We start from the raw sequence: 8,459 nt of genomic DNA, 5'->3' as shown, positions 1-8,459 counted from the left end.
GGTTGGAGCAGCCTGTGCCGATGCACCCACATGGCACAAAACAACCAAGCAGACACGCGGATGTACACCACGGAGGATGTGATGCCAAACCAGACCACGGCACGGCGCTGCTGTCGCATGCGCACTCCACTGGAACCAGGCTGTCGCGTGGGGAAGGGGTTGACAAGGGGATTCGTCCATAAACTACTCTTTAACGTTGAAAATTATGTTTTACTCAAATTAAGGCCATGCATTTTTAACATCATGCATTTTGAATTCAACAAAATATTGTTATTGTCATGCAAAAAGCAAAAATGTAATAAAAAGTTTAAAAAAACTACTTCATTTATCAACAACCCTCAACTCACCATGCACGCTAGGAATCCAACCACCAACCGTCATCGTCACAGCTGTACAAAAACAACAGCAACGAATTTCGAAGAGAACGGGGGTGGATGTAAAGGGGGCAAGCAAGGACTCGACGACCAGCCGACACTAGGAGTCCTTGCCGGAGGCACGAACGACAAAAAACCGGTTCCCCCTAAAAAAAGGACTGCGTTGAGCGGATAGGATAATTGCTCCTAAATTTTGAAAATTGTTAAAAACTTTTCACAAAATTGAAAAAACAATCTTAAAATTTGGTTCAGGCTTGATTCTTAAAAACAATAATTGAATATGGTCACCAAATCAACAAAACACCTAAAACATAGGACAACCTTAGGACCCCCCACCTTCCAAGGACCTTCTGCCGTTGGCTTGGGTGCATCATCAAGCCGGCTTAGAGGGCTGACACAGAAGGGGCAACTATGTACCTTTCCTAGAACTAGGTAGTTGTGTGATGGAGGCATGCTATCAGCATAATTTTGCCGTCGGTATAAATTTCCTCTACTCACATTTCTTTGGCCTCGCGCCGACTGATTGTTCTGTTCCAGCCGGCCATGGTTGGGGTGCAGGAAAGCTCTTCTTTTGAGGCTTGATGAAATTTTTTCGAGGTCGAATATGCAATTTGGTGTGTTATAAGCGTAATGAACGCAGCAAGCAATATGAATTGTGGAGTTGAAGAACTGGGTAGGTTTTTTATGCATAAATGAAGAAAACATATTGAACAAGCAAACCAAAAACAGAAAAGTAGTCCCGTTCCGCCTAAGTGGACTTTAGAAATATCCTTCTACCGTTAAAATTTTCTAAAACCCTAAAAACTTTGAACATTCGGATGGCTCGGCGGAAACAGTCAAGAAAGAAAAACTTCAAAAAGTTTGGTTACAAAAATACAAAAAGCAACTAAATTAATCTTAAGTAATCAAGTATCCAATCCTCTAGAATTTTGCAATTTTTCGAGACTTTTAATTTCTGTAAACTTAAGACAAATTTCCTACATTTTGCTGAGGTACAGCTGAGATAATAGCCCTCTATTCGTAATGTCTTGAAAACTATTGGTTTGATTTTGAACAATAAAAAATAAACTTTTGTGAAACTTTTGCAGTTTTAATCAATAAAAATAATATCAAAATTAAACATTCAAGCTCAACATTTAAAAATTTCTAAAATAAGTGTTACTTTTGATACTGAAATATTGATCTGAATTTCATTGGAAGGGCAATCACATAAGTTGAACATTAATAATCGAACCAATAGCTTTCGAGGTATCTAATAATAATTTAGCAATCCTTTATCGCAGCAACCCTCAGTCCAATTAACAAAATCAAATAGTCAAAATCGTGAAATTTTTCAAAGTTTCTCAAAAATAATGGTTAACAAAAATAACAAAAAAAATTAAGGCTGTTGCAAATATTTTACAAAGTTTATGTTCAGCATCGCAAAAACTTTTTTTCTCGCAAAAATAAAATGTTCGTCAATGCTTAGAAATTTTGGAAATAAATGATTGCAAAACAACTGGACAGATGTATAATGCATTTTACAACACATTTTCCATTCAAATGTTGACACCGTAGCCTGTAATTTCAATTTTTTACCTTTTTTTCACGAATAAACAGTACATATCACGATACAATGAAAAAGATTCACCTCCGTGTACGCACGAGAGCAAGCAGCAGTCAAGTGCTCAGTGCTCTATAGTTTTTACGAAATTTTCCGCCGTAGTCTACCGTGATTATCCGCGAGTTTGCTCCTGCAGCATGCCAAAGGCCGGCCGTGGCCGTGGCAGTTCGAGTGCGGCCTCGAAAAACCCGCGAAGTTCGTCTACCGGCCGTGTGCAAAAAGGTAAACAAGCCAACGCCGTGTCGACCGCCATCGCGCAGGGGAGCGTGAGCGCAGAAGGCATCGACAAAAAGTTGCTACATCCCGGATATGTTCCAAGATCACCAGTGCGAACCCGTTCCGGTACTTCCGGTGCCACGACCAACACGTCAACATCCGCCAACATTCCCATCAGGAACGAGTTCCAGATGCTGAGCGACGACGAAGAAAACAACAACAACACCGACGGTAGCAGCACTACCGACGACGACGAATACGATGGACGTGCACGGAAGAAAGTGTCGACGTCAAAAACGAACAATTCTCCAAAGGAACGTAGACCACCTCCAATCTATGTTTTGGACACGTTGACGGACGATATTGACGAGTTGCTGGAAGGCCTCGGATATTGTCTGAAAATCGGTAAGTCGTCAGTGCAAGTCTACACATTTGACAGCAAGAACTTCGACCTGGTTGTGGAGAAATTGAAGAATAAAAACTTCAAGTTCTACACATTCGACCCCGTGCAGAAGACTGCCGTGAAGGTCGTTTTGCAGGGGTACCAAGACCGCCCGATCTCCGACCTAAAGAAGGACCTCTCGGGTGCTGGAATAACGCCGCGTGACATAAAAGTCCTCTCGCGGAAGACAACGGTCACAGGTACACACACACTGTACCTGTTGTACTTCGACCGCGGCACCGTCAAAATTCAAGACCTGCGGAAAACTAAGGCATTGGACGGTTTTTGGGTAAACTGGCGGTTTTACTCAAAGAACCCGACGGACGCAGCGCAATGCCACCGTTGCCAGAAATTTGGCCACGGCTCGCGGAACTGCAACCTCCCGCCCCGCTGCGTGAAGTGCGGTGGAACACACCTCTCGGAGGCGTGCGCACTGCCGTGCAAGGCGGACTTGGGGGACAAGGCAGAGCAAACCAAGGCGCGCATCAAGTGCGCCAACTGTGGAGGTAACCATACCAGCAACTACCGTGGATGCAGCGCACGGAAAACCTACCTCGAGGAGCAGGAAAAGAGGAAAAAGAAAGCAGCAGCGTCCCACCCTCCTCAGCGAAGTACGAGCGTAACCGTGCCGGCTGCTGGTCATCGTACGGTTCCAGCGGACAACCCAGCGTTCCCTCCTGGATGGGGTCGATCGTTCGCCAGCGTGGTCGCTGCCGGTAGCGGCAATGCGGCCCAGCAAGAAGTCACCGGGGAAGATCTCTTTACCCTGCCGGAGTTCTTTGCTCTCGCGGGGGAGATGATGACGCGGTTCCGGACCTGCCGTAACAAAGCGGAGCAATTCCTGACCCTTGGGGAGCTGATGATCAAGCACATCTATAATTGATTAAATTTTGCTGTGATCTAGTTGTAAGCTTTTTCTATTCCTATCCCCTATCATTAGCAATTGCGTAAGTTTTTTGAAAACTTTTTCTTACTCTTGTTTGTGCATTTAATTAACAGTAATAATTGCTCTAAACCGAATTAAGACGTAACACACAGCTGAAATGAACACAAAAACTCTGTTAGGTTCATAATATGTACACATTGTAATTTGATTATTCACAAATAAAACCGAATTGAATTGAATCACGATACAATGGAATATAACAAAAAAATATAAATATGTCTAAACGACCTAAACATGATAATCAACACTTATCATCAACACTTTTAACAATATTTGCAGTGGTCTTATAAAAAATCTTATAAAATAATCGGGATTTATTTTATGTTTACCTATTGAGTAGTTCTCAACGATTTTGCAATTTTTTTCGCAATTTTTGAATTTTCATTTATTGATAAGGATAAAACTTAGTCCATGAGTTCCCTATATCAAAGGAACAATTTAGCATCACCCGTTTTTCCGTACATGTCTCCATAGACATTGTACAAATTTGGTTTGTAAATGTATGAAATTCAGTATCTTGAAAAGTTATTTTCTGATCGGCAGAGTTGTAGGATATGATTAGAAATTTTCGGAAAAATAGGAACATGAAAAAAATCCGATTTTTTTTAATTTAACCTTTAATAACTATAAGTTAAATTCTCAAAAACGTATTTTGTAATTACCGAAATTTTTTATGTGTTTTATAGTGGACTACAAAAATATCTTCTGAAAAAATTATTTGGAAAATATTGAAAACTTATACAAAACATTATTAAAAATCATTTTTGAAAGTTAAAAAGAACTCTATTATTTTTTTAATTTGGTTAAATATACCGCTTCCAAGTTAAAGCTACTTTTAGGTATGAATTTTTGATTTGCTTTGGTTTTTTTTTTCATTTCAAAAATACTTCTTGAAAGAAAAGCTTCCCCGAACACATATTATTGAAAAGCTGATGAAATTTCTTACAATTACCTCTCTGAAACTTTGCATATCGGGGCAATTAGTTTCTGAATTCAAATCGATGAATGAAAGTGATTCTGATCTTTTCAATGAAAATATTTTTTTTTGGCCCTAAACCGTGAGATTAAGAAATTTATCTATTCGCAGACCTTTTCAAATGTTAAGCTTGATTGTAAAATAAAGAATTATTTTTCATGAAACGTTCAGAATCAAACAGAAAAATTACATTTTTAACATTGAAAATCGGGCCAATGTTTTCCGAGTTATTGTTAGTTGAAAATTACAGGCCTTTTCCTCGACTTTTCCGGAACCTAAAAAAATATGCTTTTTTTACTTTAAAAAATGATTGCCAATCAAAAACTGAGCGCGAACAACCTTATATTTTTTCAAGTCTAATTACATTTCAAAACCAATTTTAATAAGTTATTATAATTTTAATTCTTTATTTTTGACAAAACGCGTTTAAACACTGAGGCAGTAACATTAAAAAAAACTCAAAACATCCAAGAAATCGAGTAAAAAATAAAAATTGTCTATTTTAATTTGTCATGGTGTCAGTATTTTAATATTTTCATATTTAATTTGATTTAATCATCCAGTATAATAAGGTTTTTGCTTTACCTTTGATTTTTGCGATATTTTTTGAAAAAGGCAAATTGTTTTAACAGCAATTCCCCACGAAAACAGCATGGAAAAAAACAAAAGTGCTCGGATCGGGCTCAAATTTTTTCTGAGGGTTCCCTGGCCGAAATAATTAGACCCGTATTTTTTTGTTTGGCCATTAGGGTGACCTACGCCGTCTTAGGGTGGTCTGAAAAACGGCCATTTTCGTCGATTTTCGCAAAAACCTTTTTTTTCAAAAAATCATAACTCCTCGCCATTTTAACCGATTTCAATTGTCTTATACGCAAATGAAAGGTGATAAGTTGGCCTTTCAATGAAAAATAATAAGAAGTTTTCAAAATCTAGCCTAACGTATGAAAAGGTCGAATGAAACTTTAAAATGCCGTTTTGACGGTGTCTGGACCAAAGAGCCTATGTCTGGAAATATTTTTATCGGATTTCCCGGACATTTTTACATAACATACTAAAAAATGGGAGGAGTTCATTAACAGGATTCCGAGATATGATTTTTTGAAAATAAAATCCGTGTTTTTCGACGCGCCGCGCGCAAAAACTGGAAAATGACGAAATTGGCAAAAAAAAAACTATTTTCACTAAAACTGCGATAACTTTAAAATTTCAGCGATGACCTATAGATGTTTGGGTACCAAAAGTTGCGTCTTTTAATTACGAAAATTTTGGTACCCAAACATCTATAGGTCATCGCTGAAATTTTGAAGTTATCGCAGTTTTAGTGAAAAAAGTTGATTTTTTGCCGATTTCGTCATTTTTCGGTTTTTGCGCGCGGCGCGTCGAAAAACACGGATTTTATTTTCAAAAAATCATATCTCGGAATCCTGTTAATGAACTCCTCCCATTTTTTAGTATGTTATGTAAAAATGTCCGGGGAATCCGAAAAAAATATTTCCAGACATAGGCTCTTTGGTCCAGACACCGTCAAAACGGCATTTTAATGTTTCATACGCCTTTTTCATAAGTTAGGCTAGATTTTTGAAACTTCTTACTATTTTTCTTTGAAAGGCCAACTTATCACCTTTCATTTGCGTATAAGACAATTGAAATCGGTTAAAATGGCGAGGAGTTATGATTTTTTGAAAAAAGTGGTTTTTGCGAAAATCGACGAAAATGGCCATTTTTCAGACCACCCTAAGACGGCGTAGGTCACCCTAATGGCCAAACAAAAAAATACGGGTCTAATTATTTCGGCCAGGGAACCCTCAGAAAAAATTTGAGCCCGATCCGAGCACTTTTGTTTTTTTCCATGCTGTTTTCGTGGGGAATTGCTGTTAACATATATGGGTAATTCTCCGCCAACTCACACAGCAGTTGCCCCGACCCCTCTTCGATTTGCGTGAAACTTTGTCCTAAGGGGTAACTTTTGTCCCTGAACATGAATCCGAGGTCTGTTTTTTGATATCTCGTAACGGAGGGGCGGTACGACCCCTTCCATTTTTGAACATGCGAAAAAAGATGTGTTTTTCAATAATTTGCAGCCTGAAACGGTGATGAGATAGAAATTTGGTGTCAAAGGGACTTTTATGTAAAATTAGACGCCCGATTTGATGGCGTACTCAGAATTCTGAAAAAAAACTATTTTTCATCGAAAAAAAACACTAAAAAAGTTGTCATTGTTGTCATGCATTTTATGGGAAATTTAATGTAATTTTCGAATCTACATTGACCCAGAAGGGTCATTTTTTCATTTAGACCAACATTTTTCATTTTAAAATTTCGTGTTTTTTCTAACTTTGCAGGGTAATTTTTTAGAGTGTAACAATGTTGTACAAAGTTGTAGAGCAGACAATTGCAAAAATTTTAATTTATTGACATAAGGGGTTTGCTTAAAAACATCACGAGTTATCGCAATTTCACGAAAAAAAGTTTTGAAAAAGTTACTTTTTGCGTTTCTCTTTGTTTCGTCGTCCGTGTCTGTCGCGGGTGACCATGAACGGCCATGATCAACGACGAAAAATTAAATTTTTTGTAATTGTCTGCTCTACAACTTTGTAGAACATTATTACACTCTAAAAAATAACCCTGCAAAGTTAGAAAAAACACGAAATTTTAAAATGAAAAATTTTGTTCTAAATGAAAAAATGACCCTTCTGGGTCAATGTAGATTCGAAAATTACATTAAATTTCCCATAAAATGACATGTTCCAAATTTTTTTACAGTCGAGTAACGGAAAATGGGAGAATTTTTAAAAAAATTTCAGTGTTTTTTTCGATGAAAAATACGTTTTTTCGGAATTCTGAGTACGCCATCAAATCGGGCGTCTAATTTTACATAAAAGTCCCTTTGACACCAAATTTCTATCTCATCACCGTTTCAGGCTGCAAATTATTGAAAAACACATCTTTTTTCGCATGTTCGAAAATGGAAGGGGTCGTACCGCCCCTCCGTCACGAGATATCAAAAAACGGACCTCGGATTCGTGATCAGGGACAAAGTTTCACGCAAATCGAAGAGGGGTCGGGGCAACTTTTCCCGATTTCGTTTGAGTTGGTAGAGAATTACCCATATGCATGATTTTTTACAAGTCGATAATAACAATACTTAATTTTTACATGCTATGCTATCTTTACAAATTATGTGACGATTCAATTTGCCAAACAAATTTATTCATAACAAATTGAACTCAAGTCTATTCATGCAACACACTCTCCACCAAACAAAACTCTATTCAACTGAATAACCGTTGCTACTTTGCAGCCAACACGTTGCCGACCTTGCCATGCAACAACATTCCTGCACTCATCGCGTGAAATGCACTTTTCATGCACCTCCTCTGTCTCTCCCTCTCTCTTTTTGAAGAGAAAAATGAGCACAAAACACCCTCGCTCGCCTCATCATCAAAAAGCGTTCTATTCTAGCCAGCAAGTGTGAGTATGTGTGTGTTTCAAAGAGAGCCATTTGTCCTCTGTGCGACAGAGCGGAACCGTGACCCGCGGACGTTCCTTTGCAGGACGGAAGGAAGGATGGCTCAACGCTGCTGCTCATAGCCGCGTATTAGCTCTATATCACACTGAAGAGCTGTTTTGTTGCATATGCTGCATGTATTTGCCGGTTCGTTGCGTTTGTGGTTTCGTTATTTTTTTCCTTTTTTCCAATTTTTGCTCCCCTTTCTTCTGTTCTTCCTAGCATGATTCTGAGCTCGCGCTGGCGTTAGTTGATGGGTCTCAAATGTTGCTTTTCTCCTCTTGTTGAAAAGGAAAGAAGAGAAGCCCGCGCAAACGGAACCTTCTGGACTGGAACGCCGCCGCACGGGACAAAACGGGATTCCCCTTGCAGCTGTTGGTGCAACGAAAGCTTG

This window comes from Culex pipiens, chromosome 2 (genome assembly GCF_016801865.2).
Source record: "Culex pipiens pallens isolate TS chromosome 2, TS_CPP_V2, whole genome shotgun sequence".
Classification (NCBI taxonomy): domain Eukaryota; kingdom Metazoa; phylum Arthropoda; class Insecta; order Diptera; family Culicidae; genus Culex; species Culex pipiens.
Note: the sequence above shows the minus strand (reverse complement) of the source record.